The sequence below is a fragment of the Carcharodon carcharias genome, chromosome 23, assembly GCF_017639515.1.
Source record: "Carcharodon carcharias isolate sCarCar2 chromosome 23, sCarCar2.pri, whole genome shotgun sequence".
Taxonomy (NCBI): Eukaryota; Metazoa; Chordata; class Chondrichthyes; order Lamniformes; family Lamnidae; genus Carcharodon; species Carcharodon carcharias.
In genome coordinates this window covers 37,195,218-37,212,600 of record NC_054489.1, presented here as the reverse complement: position 1 = coordinate 37,212,600, position 17,383 = coordinate 37,195,218, and the positions used below count along the sequence as shown (strand labels likewise).

The window sequence follows — 17,383 nt, the reverse complement described above, 5'->3', positions numbered from 1 at the left end:
ACATTGTTAAGAAAAGGTATGCACATATCTAAGTTATGCAGGCCTGAAGGTTGCTGGTTTAGTCCTCAGTTTGTGCAAAGGATTTCAGCTGGAGTGTAAGTAGAAATGTTACAACTGACCTCGAGGCCAGGCAACAGGAAATCAGCCATAGTTCTGGCTGCTGGTTGATCTGCAGTTGCCCTGGTGGAAAGTGTGAACATCACCACTGGTGACCATTCTAGTCCCTCAGCTTTGCATTTCCTTCCTAAATCTCTCCACCTCTGCCTTCCTTTAAGACATTCCTTAAAGTCTGCTTTTCTGACATGCTTATCCTACTTTGTCCATTTTGTCTGATTACACTTTTATTTATTTCTTTCATGGGATATGGGCGTCGCTGGCAAGACCAGCATTTATTGCCCATGCCTAAACGCCCTTGAACTATGTGCCTTTCTAGGCCATTTCAGAGGGCAGTTAAGAGTCAATCACATCGCTGAGTCTGGAGTCACATGTAGGCCAGACCAGGTAAGGATGGTAGATTTTCTTCCCTAAAAGACATTAGTGAATCAGATGGGTTTTTATGACAACTGATGATACTTCATGGTCGCGGTACTGAGCCTAGTTTTCAATTCCAGGTTTTATTAATTGAATTTAAATTCCACCAGCTGCCGTGGTGGGATTTGAAGCTGTGCAACGGCTGCATTAGCCCAGGCTTCTGGGTTACTAGTCCAGTGACATTACCACTATGCTACTGTCTTCCCCCTAAAGCATCTTGGGATGCTTTCCCATGTTAAAGTCACTATATAAATGCCAAGTTGTTGCTGATTGAGGGCAAGTTCAGGTTCAGCTATGATGCCCCCTAAAAAATCCCGCTGACGCTGATTGTCTAAGCTCACACATGAAGAACATAAATGGGCACTTAGGAAACAAGGATAACCATGGGATGATACCCGAGCAGGAATTAGCACATTAAGCAGACTAGGGAAGAAAAAAAAACTTTCTGACTCAGTGTTCGATATTGTGATGAAAATATGACTGAAACAATCTCCATATCGTCTCCAAAAATTCTTCATTTGTTGCATTGTTCCACAACAAATTGTGAATGTTTCTGTGTCATTATTATTGCTATAAGGGAAGAAAAGAAGGAATTCAATAATCTGGCTTAGTCACAGATAACAGAGGACTGAAGTCTATGGACTTTTTATCTACTCCTGGACTCGAGCATAAAAATCAAGACTGATATTTCAATGCACTACTAAGGGAGTGCTGCACGGTTGGAGGTGCTGTCTTTCATTAAACCGAGGCCCTGTCTTCCCTCTCAGGTGGATGGCAAAGATCCCATGGCACTATTTCGAAGAAGAGCAGGGGATTTATCCCCATTGTCCTGGCCAATACTGATCTCTCAATCAACGTCACAAAAAGAGACTGTCTGGTCATTATCACTTTGCCTTTTGAGGGAGCTTGTTCTGCTCAAATTGACTGCTGTGTTTTCTACATTACAACAGTGACTATACTTCAAAAGGATTTCATTGGCTGTTAAGCACTTTACAACATCCTATGGTTGTGAAAGGTGCTATAGAAATGCAAGTCTTTCTTTCATCCACCCTCATCCCAATTTCCTGGGATGTCCTCCCTATCAACATTGCTGCCCACAGGAATTGCAGAATTGGCCTCCCAAAATGGAACCAAAACATTAATCTCATGACCACGGCTGGCGAGTGGCCCAGTATGCTCGAAAGCTTCGTGTGTGGATTCATTAATGTTTTTGCATGAGTTATTACTGTCAAGGACAGAAACAACACTTACCCGCAGAATAAATCTGTTCACCAAAGGGCTCAACAGAATATTAAATCTATATGTCAATCAATGTGCCGCTGCTGCATTAGTTTATACAGCCGTCATGCTGCACATACAAGATAGGAAGACAACAAAAGGCAGAGACAGCAAAATGAACTGTTGGCGAAGCTCATTATTTGAGTAGTTTATGGAATTCAGTCTCTGTGCTTGTATTCATGAATTCCCTGACTGGCGCTTTATGTAGAACTTGATTTAAATGTTCAAAGCTTGTTTTATAGCAAAATGCTGAGTGAATCCCATCAGGGGTGTCCAACCTACAAACCACAGACCACTTCCAGTCCCTAAGCCCTGGCAAAGATTAGGCATCTCAATTCTATTTTATCCTGGCCAACGGTTATCCCTCAACCAACAAAACACATTCTCTGGTCATTACTGCAGTGTTTTTGTGCAGCCTTGTTATGTGCTGATTGACTGCTGCATTTCCTGCACTACAACAGTGACTACACTTCAAAAGGGCTCCAGTGGATTTGCTGAGGTTGTTAAATGTGCCACATAATTTCATTTAGTTGTTGTACCCTCAATGCCACTCAACTGAGATCAGTAACTCAACATCGATCAGGGACTGAAGCTAGACCATCCAACCTTTTACGCACTGGCTGGTGTATTTATTCACTGAGCGAGGTAAGAGGTGAAGGAGGTCTTCTATTAAATGAGTACTGGCACCAAGTGTGACAGAAAGGCGTCACTTCAAATTGTGATAATTCACTGCAATGCTTGAGCGATAAACAGTCAGGGTTCACACATGGGCCATTGGTCAAAAAATGAGGGAGCAGGATTGTCGGAGGGGAGATGGTGGGTGGTAGAAAGAGAAATGCTGGCAGCTGTGGAACTGCACCGAAGAATTAGTTAGGGACGAAAATCACACCAAAAAAAAACAATAAATGAGCTTCAGAAAGATCCGTGACCCTTTGTCAGCAGCTGACGAATCTATTGGCTGCTGGTTGCAACAGGTAGGCAGCAGTTATTTTAATCATACTGTATTAAAAGCAGGTTTACATAAGTAACTGAACAGAAGTATTTTTCTCTGTTCTTGAGAACCCTGTTAATGACTTCATGGATTTCCAGGTTTATTGCTAACCAAATAAATATGGGAATAGTTAAATAGTTTGAATTGACTACATTCTAATCGGTGCTGTTCCTCAGAATTTTAGTGTACATAACAAAAAACGTTTCTTCCTTAAAATGCCCATTCTTATAAATCAAAATCTTGGTATATTTTCCTTATGAACAAAGATTTTATTTATGGTTTGTCTATTTCTGGCTATGCCCAAGTCAACAGTGTATGCTGATAATTGTGCTGCTGTCCTAATGGTTTCACAAACAATGCAGCCCTGAAACATACCACAGCATAAATTAGGTCTGTCTGTCATCAATGGACGACTCCAGTTATTAAATTTAAATTCCACCAGTTGCTGTGGTGCATTAGCAGAGCATTAGCCTGGGTTGCTGGATTACTAGTCCAGTGACATTACCATAGTGGTAATTATACCCCATTCTGACTTGGAAAAATACCACCGTTCCTTCACTGTCACTGGGTCGATATCCTGGAACTCTCTTCCTAACAGCACTGTGGGTGTACCTACTACACATGGACTACAGCAGTTCAAGGGGGTGGCTCCCTACCATCTTCTCAAAGGTAGTTAGCGATGAGCAATAAATGCTGGCCTAGCCAGTGAGGCCCACATCCAAAGAAAGAATAAAAAAGTCATATGTCTCAATGGTACAAAAAAACTTTCAGATGGCCAAACAATGCATAACTTTCAGGCTTGAACTCATAAGTTAGCATGCATTTTAATTATAATACTGCCAACAGATGACAGGCTGTCAAGCTCCTCACAAATTATACCGTCCAACCAACTGCTGCGAGACTGGTTGTTGCAAACACTTCAGTCTTTGGTTTGCCCTCTCTTCTCTGCTTGGCATCTCCACACAATGAAATGGCTCAGGTCAGTAACTCATGGAAATATGAAACTATTGGCATTACTCCTGCATATTTTAACATTCTGCAATGCAGCTATCTAAGCAAATCATTTTTTTTGCTCAGTTTTGTCCTTTCCTCTTCAACGGGAGTCAACAGACGGTAACCAGGAATGGGAAACTGACTTGTTAGCTTCTCTACTTAACCCAGAGGTTCAGAGGCCTATTATCAAACTCATCACTATAGTCCTGGAAGAGATCAGACAACTCAGCACAGGCTTTCTTGCTGTGTATAGCTCAGCATTACATTTGTCACCCCAGGGCTCCTTCGACAGTACCTTCCACACCTACAATCATAACCATCTAGAAGAACTAGGGCAACAGACAGATGGGAACAGCACCACCTGGAAGTTCCCCTCCAAGTCATTCACCATCTTGACTTGGAAATATATCACTGTTCCTTCACATCGCTGGGTCAATATCCTGGCACTCCCTTCCTAACAGCACTGTGGGTGTACCTACACCACATGGACTGCAGCGGTTCAAGAAAGCAGCTCATCACCACCTTCTCAAGGGCAATTAGGGATGGGCAATAAATGCTGGCCCAGCCAGCGAAGCCCACATCCCATGAATGAATATTTAAAAAAAGCTAATCCATCAGGGCAGGTGAAATGGGTGAAAGCGAAGGAGAGTTGGAAGGGGACAAGGGGTGGGTTGAAGGGTTACACCTGAATGCCTCCATAGATAAATGGCAAATGAATTAGTAATGAAGAACTTCCTTTGTGTGCCTGTTTCTTTGCTCGTGTGAAGTCGCCTAATCCCTGGTCACTGTTCCTTCCTTCCACAAATTATACCATCCAACCATGTGTGCACCAAGAGATTTATTGTTCAGTGCAGTTTCACGACCCTCACAGAGACAACCTCAAGAGTGATAGAAGCAGAGCCAGAAACAAAGACAGACCAGTCTGTCTTTCCATAGACCAAGTTGAACCCTTTATCACAGGGTTAGTCACAAGCTGCATGGTCCAGCAAAATTGCTCGAAACAGTGTCACATCAAAACTAGTACTATTTTTTTTTTAGCAGAGTCCCTCCAACTACATCCTCTTACAGGGATTGTTTCCCAGATACTCTGCATGCAGAATCCTTAATGATAAATTGGTTATCTACAGATGTATGCACTTCTCCTTTACTACTACTGAGAGACAAGTTAAAATTTGTGTATGAGAAAGAAAAGACTTGCATTTTGTATGATGCCTTTCATGCCCTCAGGACATCACAAACCAATTTACAGTCAATGAACGATGTATTGGTCACTGTTGTAATGTGGGAATGATAGCAGACAATTTGCGCACAGCAAGCTTCCACAACAGCAATGTGATAATAGCCAAATGACCTACTTTTGAGATAGTTATTTACCAGGATACCAGGAGGAATCTCTTGCTCTTCTTCAAGCTTGTGACTCGATGTATTAGTTAGGAAAATGAATCTGCAGCTGAACCATTAAATGTTCTAATATTGTACAACTATTTTTTTAAGCCAGGTTCTTGGACCAAAATGAGAATATTTTTAAACCGCATTTAAAAATCATTAGCAGCGTTTAGCAAATGGCCATTATGACTCCTGTTCAAACAGTTTACAACTGTCTCTTAATGAATTCCACAGAAGGAAAAAGAAAAGTGAGAATTTGAGAAAGGACTTCACACCCTAGTTCACAAGGAGGCTCAGTAAGTTAGTAGAATACACCCCTGTACACATTGGTCCAGGAGCAGGAAATGTGAGCAAAATGCAGGAAAGTATAAAGTTAAGTGGCCACATAAGGGGACAAGAATCCTTCTTGGCCTTAAAGCCATTTATAATCATTTGTCAGTCTCTCCAAAGGCAGCATGGGAGGAAAGAAACAGTAGGCCAAAAGCAAGAGAAGGCAAATGAAAGAGAAGAATGAAATGAAGGCTGTGGGAAAACGGTGAAGCATTGCACATGAACATCTTGGCAAAGTGGGCATGCTGCCTCACGATGTGCATACAAGGAAGATTTGCCCTCTTTGGTGCTATAGTATAAGCCCATGAGACAGCAATATACACATCTGGGAGAAGGCGATAGTCAGGCTCAGTGTTGTGAATAGTACTTGGAAACATACAAAGTAGAAGCATAGGCTGGAATTTTGCGGTTCTTGTCATGGCGGGGACATAAAATGCAGCGAGCCATTCTAAACTCCATTCACTTCAGCGGGACCATAAAATCCCACTGGTGTAAAATTCTGCCCATAGAATCACAAAATGATCATAGCACAGAAGGAGGCCAATTCAGCCCATCACGTCCATGCTGGTTCACTGCAAGAGCAATTTAGCTAGTCCCACTTCCCCATCCCTTTCCTGTAGGCCTGCATTTTCTTTTCCTTTAGGTGTTTAGCCAATTCCCTTTTTAAAATCACAATTGAATCTGCCTCCACTAAGTTGTCAAACAGTGCATTCCAGATTGTAGCCACTCGCTGAGTGAGTAAGTCACCTTTGGCTCTTTTGTCAATCGCCTTAAATCTGTGCCCTCTGGTTCTCGACTGTTATGCCAATGGGGATAGTTCCTCTCCATCTACGCTGTCCAGAAACCTCTTGCTTTTGAACACTGCTATCAAATCTCCTCTCAACCTTCTCTTCTCTTATCTAAGGAGAACTGCCCCAGCTTCTCCAATCTATACTCGTAACTGAAGTCCCTCACCTCTGGAATCATTTTAATATTTTTTTTCTGCTCTCTATGGCCTTCACATCCTTCTAAAGGTGTGGTATCCAGTATTACACACAAAGCTCCTATTGAGACCAAGCCAGTGTCTTATAAGAAGATTCAACATAGCTTCAAAAGCAAAATAATGCTGATGCTGGAAATCTGAAATAAAATCAAAAATGCTGAAAATAATCAGCAGACCAGGCAGCCACTTTGGAAAGAAAAACAGAGTTAACATATGAACATATATAGATACAAATTAGGAGAAATAGTAGGCCATTTGATAGCAGTGTTCACTTGGCCCTTTGAGCCTGCTTCACCATTTGTAAGATCTGATGTGATTGTGCCCTCAACTCCACTTTCCTGCCTACCCCCCTGTACCCTTTGACTTTCTTGTTAGTCAAGAATCTATCTACCTTTGCCTTAAAAATATTAAATGACCCTACCTCCACCGCTCTCTGGGAAAGAGAATTCACAGACTCATGATCCTTGGTCTCCGTCTTAAACGGGAGACCTCTTATTTTTAAACTGTGTCCCATATCTCTTGTCTCTCTCAGAGGGAGAAACATCCTTTCAGCATCCACCAAGGCACTGCCATGGCAATAATATGAAGAAGAGCAGGGGAGTTCACCTCCTATCCTGATCAATATAAGCAAATATTTGGATGTGATTACCCAATCTATAATTGCTCTTCCCATTATAGACTGGATCGCATTGTGATCAACGAATACAGTATACTAGATTGAAGGCACATTGCCAGGACTAATCCCAAGGAATAAACAAACAGATTTGAATCATTTCGTGCCTTTTAGAGCCTCAGGTTGTCGCAAAGTACTGCACATCCAAATATTTGTTTATTTTGATCAGGATAGGAGGTGAACTCCCCTGCTCCTCTTCATATTATTGCCACAGCAGTGCCTTGGTGAATAGATTTTCATTCCTGGGAACTCAAGGGAAATCCTGGAGGGCTGGCAACCATAATTCACTATGGCATCTCTTGGCTAAAGAAGCCACAGCGATTGGTCAGGATTTTCTGGACCCGCCAGCAACGATACCAACCACTGACAGGAGTGGAAAATCCCACCCATTACGTTTGTTCACCATAAAACACTTCACAGGAGTTTGACTGGAGTCTAGGTGCCAAGAGAGGTAAATGATTAATATGTCTCCTCTCAGCTGTTGTCAGACCCATCTTGGCCTATTCCAACATCAGCTCTCCAGTAATCCCCCCTTTCATGTTGTATTTCACAATAACACTGGGAGATAATTTTCTATCAGCCTCTGCTTATCATCATTAAACACAGGAAGGTAATGTTAATTTGTTCATGGGCAGTTTGTAGCTCACTGGCTCACAATTTTCTTTTTTGGTGCATCAGTATTCACTCTAATCTTCTTGCTTCCTGAGAGATAAAAATCTCATGATGTCCATGTGATAACAGTGCTTGACCAGCTCTTGAATGGCTCTGTACATTCAGCCTGTTCCTCTTCATAAATTTAAAGACCATACTGAGCCATGAAGTGCAGCATTTTAATGTTCTCGTTATCAGCACATGCTCCAGCAGGCTCTTCCTGGTTCACTTGTAGCTCACACAGGACGTTGTTTGTGAAGGGCTGGAAGGCTGTTGCCTTCCTTCGCCAGTCTTACATCCAGGCTTCAATCCCAATGAGCTAACATTCTTTTGCTTCCCTCAGCCGCTTCTATCAGCCTTCACCTAAAAGCCAACAGGGTTCCTGATCAATTTAATTTAAATTTGACATTAAACACACAGCAAATACATCCACTCTGCAAGTGTGCAGTGTGCCAATGAGCTGCCCACTCCCCTTGCATGCCTCCAAGTATCAACTGAGAACACCCTGGTATACCCCTAAACTGGGCATGTTATACACCATGGGAGCAGATGTAAATTGAACACTGTGCATTTTAAAAGCAAAATACCTTTTGAAGCATCCTTTTGTAAAATTGCCTACACACAGAGGCAACACATTTGTAAAGGTATATTTGGGTTTGACAATTGGGACAAAATAGTGCACTCTGTATAAAAAAAAAATTATGGTGAAAATAAAAGACCCTTCTGAATCCATTCTACCAGCACTGAACATTGCCCAGCAATAATGCATTCTGGAAATTTGGTAAATACTATTTGTGATTTTCCAACTCAAGGATGCTGAGGATCTTCCTGTCAGAGGCATGCTCAGTGCAAAGTTGATCTGTAATTGGAGCGGGTCCTATTCTGGCATCAATCTAACCACTTATTTGTGGTGTAAGCCTGTTTGAGAATACTGTGAATGAGCTAGCTGCTGACCACATTCAAAACTGTGGCCTTATCCTTTTGCATTAGAGCCTTAGGACCTCCCTGGCCCAGCTGCAGCGTGGTACTTCAACAAGGTGAGTTGTGAGCCCCAGAGGCAAGGTGCAGTGATGCCATGCCCCTTTCATGTCATGAATTGAAGATGCACCTCATCAGGTCTGCCTTCAGTTCAGTGACTTCCAGTGTTTTTAAATGTATCTGTCATCTGTTTTTAATTCTTCACCGCGCTCCCCCACCAACATCAGCACTACTGACAACCCTCCCCGCGTGCCTAGCGCTGCTCAAAACCCCTGCCTCCAGGCAGCCCACCCACATCCCTGGATCACTATTCAAAATCACCAGCTCCTTAGTCCAACCCATGTCAGAGGAAAGCCAATGGTGCCAAGGCACAGGGGGGGGGGGTAGTGGTGCAAGGCAATGGGGGTGGGAAGGGAGCACAGCTGGGGATTCATGGCAGTCGGGGGGGGGGTGGTTTGGTGTGGGGGAGATGTGAGGGGTGTGAGCAGAGCTGAGTGTGTGTGGGAGTGTGGCATTGGTGGTGAACAGTGCTGGAGGTGCTTGGGAGGCAGGGCGCAAGCAGTGCTGGGGGTGCAGGAGGGGCATCGAGCACTGTTGGAATTTCTAGAGGGGGGTGGAGTGATGAACAGCACCCAGGGTGCATGTAGTAAAGGGGTGATGCGAGAGAACTGAGCAGATTCAGTGGAGGGAGGTTAAGCAGAGTCAGCAGTTGTGGGGTTGCAGAGTGCTTTGACACTGATTTAAAGAGCTGCATTCCTAAACAGGATTTACTCTGTCTGTTCTAAATAAATCAGGGCATAAAAATGTGCTTGAGTACTGGACAAACAGCCGAAGTTTACATGCTGACAGTTCCCGGCAGGACCATCAGCAGGGTTACCCACGATGCCATTTCTGACAAACTGGAAGTTCCGGGTTTGAGTGTAAATTGGCTCCCCGGAATTTCCAATCCCACTGAGGCCCTCAGTAGCGGCAAACATCTCAGTGTTTACTGCTTTTGAGACCAGAAGATCCAGGCCAATAGCTGGCAGTATGTGTTCAATCTTTGGGATATAAGATTACATCCCGTTGTCTCAATTCACCCACCATATCTCCATATGTTTCTCCATATCTACCCTATAAAATCATTTTTGCATTTTAAACACCTCAATATGATCACCTCTCAATCTCCTATACTCAATGTAACTTATCCTCATAAACTAATCCTCTAAGCCCTGGGCTCATTCTGGTGAACCTGTCCTGCACCCTTCCAAGGCCAATACATCCTTCCTGAGATGGATGCAGTACTCCAGATGGGGTCTGACCGAGGTTCTTTGTACTTCATTTACAATGTCCTCCTCTTCTTATTCCAGCCTCTGGTCCAGCATCACAATACTGTTCACTAGCACATGAAAAATTATGGACTGCACAAACACTTTTCCAATATGGGATCCCAGTGGGCAAGACCCTACACTGGCAGCATGAAATTGGAAATAGATCCTATGTCACACAAAACACTATGCAGCTCATTAAGTCCCCGGTTAGCTCACTGGAGACACTATTAATGCTATCTAGGGAGTTTGATACTGCCAAAAAAGCAGCCCTCAAACCTCCTTGGTTGAAGGCCGTTGGTGGCAATAAGGCAAATGGAAATTGGTCATCTTTCTCTGCTAGCTCATTCACAGTATTCTCAAACAGGCTTACATCCCTTCTAAATAGTTAGATTGATGCCGGAATGGGACCCACTCCAATTACAGATCAACTTTGTACCAGGATGCAATCTGTTTAGAAATTCAGCCTCTGGCTGAAGAGTTCCTGTGCGTGTACAAATGAAAGGTGATATGTTTCTGAGTCATTCATCTCCCCTGTGTGGTCTCCATTAAACTCAGACGCAGTATGACGATTTGAAGTAATGCCAGTGTTCACAATGGCCAGGTGGAATGGAAATGTTCAAGGTTTATGGTTCTGCAAATTGGGCAATAACACTTGGTCAAACCAAACAAGCCTAGGAAATGAAACCTATGCATATTCTTAATTAGCTATTCATGAGTAGAATGTGCTAATAATATTTGCACCAGCTAGTTATTCATCTACATATCTACTCACTATGCTTCAAAGTAACTCATCTCGTAAGATTGCTTTGAGCCGTTCCTCAGAGATATGACGAGGTGTTAGGTAAGTTATGACTCCACAATCATTCCATTAGTGACAGACTGATTTTGAACATTTTATACCAGTCCTGATCACCAATTTCTGTTGAGGTTCACCATTCCCATCAGTAATGTGCTCAAGGGTGACTCTCACCTGATGGGACAGCGGTCTCTGCTACTGACTCCCCAGAGAATGAGCTCCTGGTTTCAGTTGTGTTGGGCAGCTGATTGGCAACTTGGCATCTCCAACAGAAAGGAGGAACTATTCATACGGCCATGGGAACATAGGAGCAGGAGTAAACCATTCAGCACTTTGAGCCTGCTCTGCCATTCAATAAGGTCAAAGCTGATCTGGTTGTGGTCTGAACTCCACTTCTCTGTCTGTCCCTTACAATCCGCGACTCCCTTGTCTATCAAAAATCTATCTAATTCAGCCTTGAATAAATTCAGTGAGCCAGCCTCAAGAGCTCTCTGGGAAGTGAATTCCAGAGACTAAATAACCAGTTAGGACCAGTAACTCCATCCAAATTCTAGGATCTTGAGAGTCACTTTGTTTGGAAATGCTGTAATACAGTTCTTCCACTCCCAAATAGCTAATAACATGATGGACAGGCAGTGAACAAAAAAACAACACAATCTCAACTCTGACAACATCCCACAATCAATTGGGCTTAATGGATGCTTAGAGATAAGTGGATACTAAACTGAGGGCCAAAATGAAGAGAAAAGTTGCATAGCTAGACACTGGCATATAAGTATTACCACTGCACACAGAGCTGTAATCCTCAAAATAAACACAAAAATGAAGAATGATTGATCCCAATAGAAGTGCTGCATCTTTTGCAATTCCCAAGCCCCATGACAAATCTTGATCCTCGCTCTTCATCTTGTGTTTAATGCAGAATTAAAATTAATTTCCCTTGCCCCCATGACCGTTCCATATAATCAAAGATCTAAACCTCAATTCTGAAACAGTGGGCTGAATTTGACATAGGTAACAGGGGTCCCACCACCAGGGCCAAAAGCAGGGAACAACAATGCTTCAGCCAATTAAGGGGCTGTTGCCCCTATTAAAGATGGCAGCCAGTCACCAAGAGCTGCCAGCCCAATCACAGAACTGGCAGCTCAGCAGTCCCACCTCTAGCAGTGGCCGCTTCTGGGGCTGCATGTGCAAGATGAGGGCACATCATTGGCCATGCAATCTCTGAGTCAAATAAGTGAGGTCAAGGGGCACCAAGCCTGTCTGACTGGCCCCAGTGAAGGGGCAGAAAGGAAGTCACTAAGGTAGGGGGCACCATTGCCACAGGGGTAGCCATTACCTCTGGGGACCCCTCTGTGGGCCAAAGAATTCCCAAAAAGGAGGCCCACCCTTCCCCAGAGCCTGCTGGAAGGCCGCCAGACGGCTCCCCAACAACCGGTAAAATGCCAGAGGAGGGGGGAAGAGGCCCTCAATTGGTCATTTAAGTGGCTCAATTGAGCTCCAGCTGGGTGAGCTATTTACCACGTTTCCTATTGCTGGCAAGATGGCATGGCAGCGAGAAGACAACTGACGTACCGCCCACTGCTATTTTGCCATCTCCCAGCCCATCCCTATAGTGCTAGAAAAATTCAGTTCAGTATCAGTAGCTCTCAGAATCTCAGTTGATGAAGTTATGATCCCAAGTAAACATCTATGGATTTTGATCCAGGGAATCCATGCAATTCTGGTATAAATCCTAATTTTTTCTCACTTATTCATACACCAGACTCACAGCATTGTTTACTGAAAGAGAATGAAGCCCGCTGAAATGACAGTCACTTCTCTACCAATCAATTAACACACTGGCCTCTGTCGCAGATAATCAAAGATGCTGTAACTCTGATTGAGATGATTTATGACTTCCTCTGTAATAGAGAAGCATTCAAAATGGCATCTCTATAAAACATCCTTACTATTTGTTCTACTTATGACCAAAGAGGAAGTTAGACTTAAGGGCAGAGGCAAAAGCCAAGCATAAAGAAGGTATCTATGCATTTGTAGAAACTAAGCATTCATTAGCAAGTTTCCCTCTTTTCTCTATCGTCTGTTTCTCTATTTGAAGACATAATGCATCACGTGAATAATCTGCTTGGAATCTATGCATGGCACCATTGATATTTGTTTAAATTTGACCTTCAGAAGAAATCTTTCTTTGTGAAGTTAAGGAAAGAGTTAACACCACACTTTTAGCATTCACAAAGAGAGAGTTTAGTGAAAATGGAATTTTTTCTCATATTACTTGGTCCAATGCTTATGCCTTGTGTCTGTGCCATTCACTTTCATAGGTCTGCCATGGTACTGTCTTGAAACTGAACATACAAACTTAAGCTTGCTTTGAAATCTAAAAGCAAATGTGACACTTGAAGGCCTCTGGCTTGTACCTCACCACAAAACCTCATTACTCTTGGCACAAATCCAGTCAAGTGCTCTAAATCCACTTTCACTCAAGATGGATAAAACAGAATGAGGATCCTTATTCCAATTAATGTTATTCACCAGACACCAAACATGATCGTCCCTGGATTTACATATTCAAAGACACAATAGAACTCTGTTAGAATAGGTGCACAGCTCAAGTACAATCCCCAGAGCAGCCACAATATTTAGATAGGATCTAAATAGTTAAACTTTCACTTCAAAGGGAAATAACACATCTGGATATAAATCACAGCTGGTAATCCAATATTTTCACTTTCTCTTTTGATTTTGATGTGTCAGTCTGGAGTTGATGCATTACTGAGGAAAATCAGGAAGGATGCAAGCTCTGTGCAATCACTACTGCAAAAAACACCAAGTATGGAAAAGGGTTAGTTTCTATGGCCTACTTGTATAATTGTTGGTTGAGGTGCCCTACCTATTGAATTGTAATGCCAGCAAAGGATTCTGATGAAATCATGACCCACAACAATTATGGGGTATGTGGAACATTCCTTGTTCCAGTCCGACTCCAGCCCCCTCCCACAACTCTTTCTCTGGTACATCGAATGACTGCAACATGCTCTCGCCCGGACCTGGAAAAATTTATTAATTTTGCTTCCAATTTCCACCCCTCCATCATTTTCACATGGTCCATCTCTGACACTTCCCTTCCCTTCCTTGACCTCTTTGTCTCAATTTCTGCTGATAGACTGTCCACCAATATTCATTACAAGCCTACCGACTCCCACAGCTATCTCGACTACAGCTCCTCACACCCCGCTTCCTGTAAGGACTCCATCCCATTCTCTCAGTTACTTCGCCTCCGTCACATCTGTTCTGATGATACCACTTTCAAAAACAGTTCCTCTGACATATCTTCCTTCTTCCGTAACCGAGGTTTTCCACCCACCGTGGTTGACAGGGCCCTCAACCGTGTCCGGCCCATTTCCCGCGCATCCGCCCTCACACCTTCCTCTCCCTCCCAGAACCATTGTAGGGTCCCCCTTGTCCTCACTTATCTCCCCACCAGCCTCCGCATTCAAAGGATCATCCTCCGCCATTTCCGCCAACTCCAGCATGATGCCACCACCAAACACATCTTCCCTTCACTCCCCTGGCGGCATTCCACAGGGATCGTTCCCTCCGGGACACCCTGGTCCACTCCTCCATCACCCCCTACACCTCAACCCCCTCCCACAGCGCCTTCCCATGCAACCGCAGAAGGTGCAACACCTGCCCCTTTCCTTCCCCTCTCCTCACCGTCCAAGGGCCCAAACACTCCTTTCAAGTGAAGCAGCATTTCACTTGCACTTCCCTCAATTTAGTCTACTACATTCGTTGCTCCCAATGCGGTTTCCTCTACATTGGAGAGACCAAATGAAGACTAGGTGACCGCTTTGCGGAACACCTTCGGTCTGTCCGCAAGCATGACCCAGGCCTCCCTGTCACCTGTCATTTCAACACTCCACCCTGCTCTCATGCCCACATGTCCGTCCTTGGCCTGCTGCATTGTTCCAATGAAGCTCAACGCAAACTGGAGGAACAGCACCTCATCTTCTAACTAGGCACTTTACAACCTTCTGGATTGAATATTGAGTTCAACAATTTTAGATCATGAACTCTCTCCTCCATCACCACCCCCTTTCCGATCCCCCTTTTATCCAATAATTTATATAGATTTTTCTTTTCCCCCCTATTTCCATTATTTTTAAATGTATTTCCATCCATTGTTTTATCTCTACCTTTTAGCCTATTTCGATCCCTTCCCCCCACCCCACCCCCATTGGGCTATCTGTACCTTTCTACCCTTAATGTCACCTAACAGCACATTCTTTAGATAATATCACCATCTTCAACACTTCTTTATTGTTCTGTCTATGACATCTTTTGGCCATCTCCACCTATCACTGGCCCTCTATCCAGCTCTACCTGTCCCACCCCCCCTTAAACCAGCTTATATTTCACCTCTTTTCTTTTTTTCCTTAGTTCTGTTGAAGAGTCATAAGGACTCGAAATGTTAACTGTGTTCTTCTCTGCAGATGCTATCAGACCTGCTGAATTTTTCCAGGTATTTTTATTTTTGTTTTGGATTTCCAGCATCCGCAGTTTTTTGCTTTTATCTTAAGGTTAGGCACTTCATATTTTTTTATCAGAATCATTAGATTGCATTAAAAGCCATAATACATTGCACGCTATATATAATGGAGCAAAAAAAAAATCACCACTTTTCACCAAAAATTGTTTAGCAAACCTTTTTTATTTGCCAAATGTTCACTGGGATGACCCAATTTACTCTCTTCAAAAGGAAAGATAAACAACACTGAAATAAAAGTGTTCTGGCTCTTCTATTTCTTTGAAGCTGAAAACAATGCCTTTTAAATCCTTTTTCTTTTCTAAGTTATTTATTGTGAAATGACATCAGTACAGTCACCTGTGCTAAGCAGGGGAGGGGCATTGGAGTCTGCCATCCCTCTCATCCTCCATCTCGATACTTGTCAAGTGCAGCTCACTGCAGGCAATGCGGGATCACAGCGTCATTCCTGTGATTTAGCATCTCATCTAGTGCAGCATGGGCTCAGGTCTTCTGGCGCTCAAGCCTAGAACTTTGCAACACAGAGGTAAGAGTGGCCTGAACTGAGCCAGCCTAAATGCAGGTCTTCTGGCAAGTGCTGGGCATTGGACAATTGGACAGCAGCATTTCTACAGCAGATTCAACAAGAACTATCTGATGACAGCTGTTTAAACTGGAAACAAACCTAAGGATTTGTGCCAAGATGCTGAAGGAGGTAAAATTATGCTTGGACAAGAATGCAAAGCAAATGGTATCATAACTGCCACCATTATACTTCGACTTAAATGGAACTAAATATTGGGCATATGATCTACATTGTGCCGTTTTACACCCGGCACAAGCTGTGTGCTGCCAAACCCTTTGTGTCTTTACTGATGTCTCCTTTCTGAAAGTCATTGTTCCAGGTTTACAATATCCAGTATGCCCACAGAATTATTATTATAAGTACTTGCTTTCCTATATTAGCAACGCAAATTTCACATACATTAGTTCTGCAGCTTAAACTTTCCTTGATTTTTCTTGGAACTGTATCAAGTATAGTCAGATCAGGTATAACATGGGTTAAGTATAGAGAAGAGTTGCCTTTAAAATTGCATCATATTTCATTCACAGGCCAGGTGGATTAGAGAGAAGAGATAGCTTTCCTTCTAATCTGCCTTAGTAATACACCTTTAATGGGGCAGTGTCGTCCTGGTAAAAATCACTTTCCTGTCATTTTACAAATGTTTTTAAATAGAGATAAGCAATGATACACTTGTGTAAAGTCTGATCAAATAAATCATTAGCAAACTGTCTGTGGCATGGCCTATTTGTCAGTTCTTGAATATATTCTTTTATGTACAAGTTGGCGATGGGGTTAATTTGGAGGCAGATTTCAATAACTCACTCCACAAAGCTACATCTACAGCCCACAAGTACATTCTGGTTGATAGATAATATAGCAAAATTGACTGGACATTTTGACACAAGCAATTTACATGTGATAAATTGTGACAATAGAAAGTGAGGTTTGTGCTCACAAAGTACACATTCCCCAAATGAGTTTTTTAAACCACTTTTGGATATTTTGTGAAAGTCACGACCATACTTCTCACACGGGGAATGATGCAAACTCTGCTGGTAGGGCAAGTTTTACCACAAGCTATCTTATATTTCTCCAGGAAACGATTCTATATCTTCTCTAACCAGGATAATGCAACATGCTCCTTTAACTCTATCTCAGAAGTCAATTCTCTATTAAAACTTGCATTGCCAAAATTTGTAACCCTGGTAGCCTCTCTAAAATAGATAATCACTGTATGGGCGAATTTCACCAATAAACATGAGCCTGAACATATCAGAAGCTCAAAGTGTGTCCACACATGATGTTACATCTAGATAGTTTCCATTACCAGCAAATAGCATACATTTAATAAAAAAAAACTCAAAAGAATTTTATTACTTTTGCAGACACTG

At 42.9% G+C, this 17,383-nt stretch overlaps 1 protein-coding gene across 1 annotated transcript in view; it reads right to left on the bottom strand.

Moving 5' to 3' along the window:
* The window catches only part of fam171a2a (family with sequence similarity 171 member A2a), a 274,253-nt gene that overhangs the window by 148,965 nt on the left and 107,905 nt on the right, over window positions 1-17,383 (bottom strand). The window lies entirely within an intron of this gene.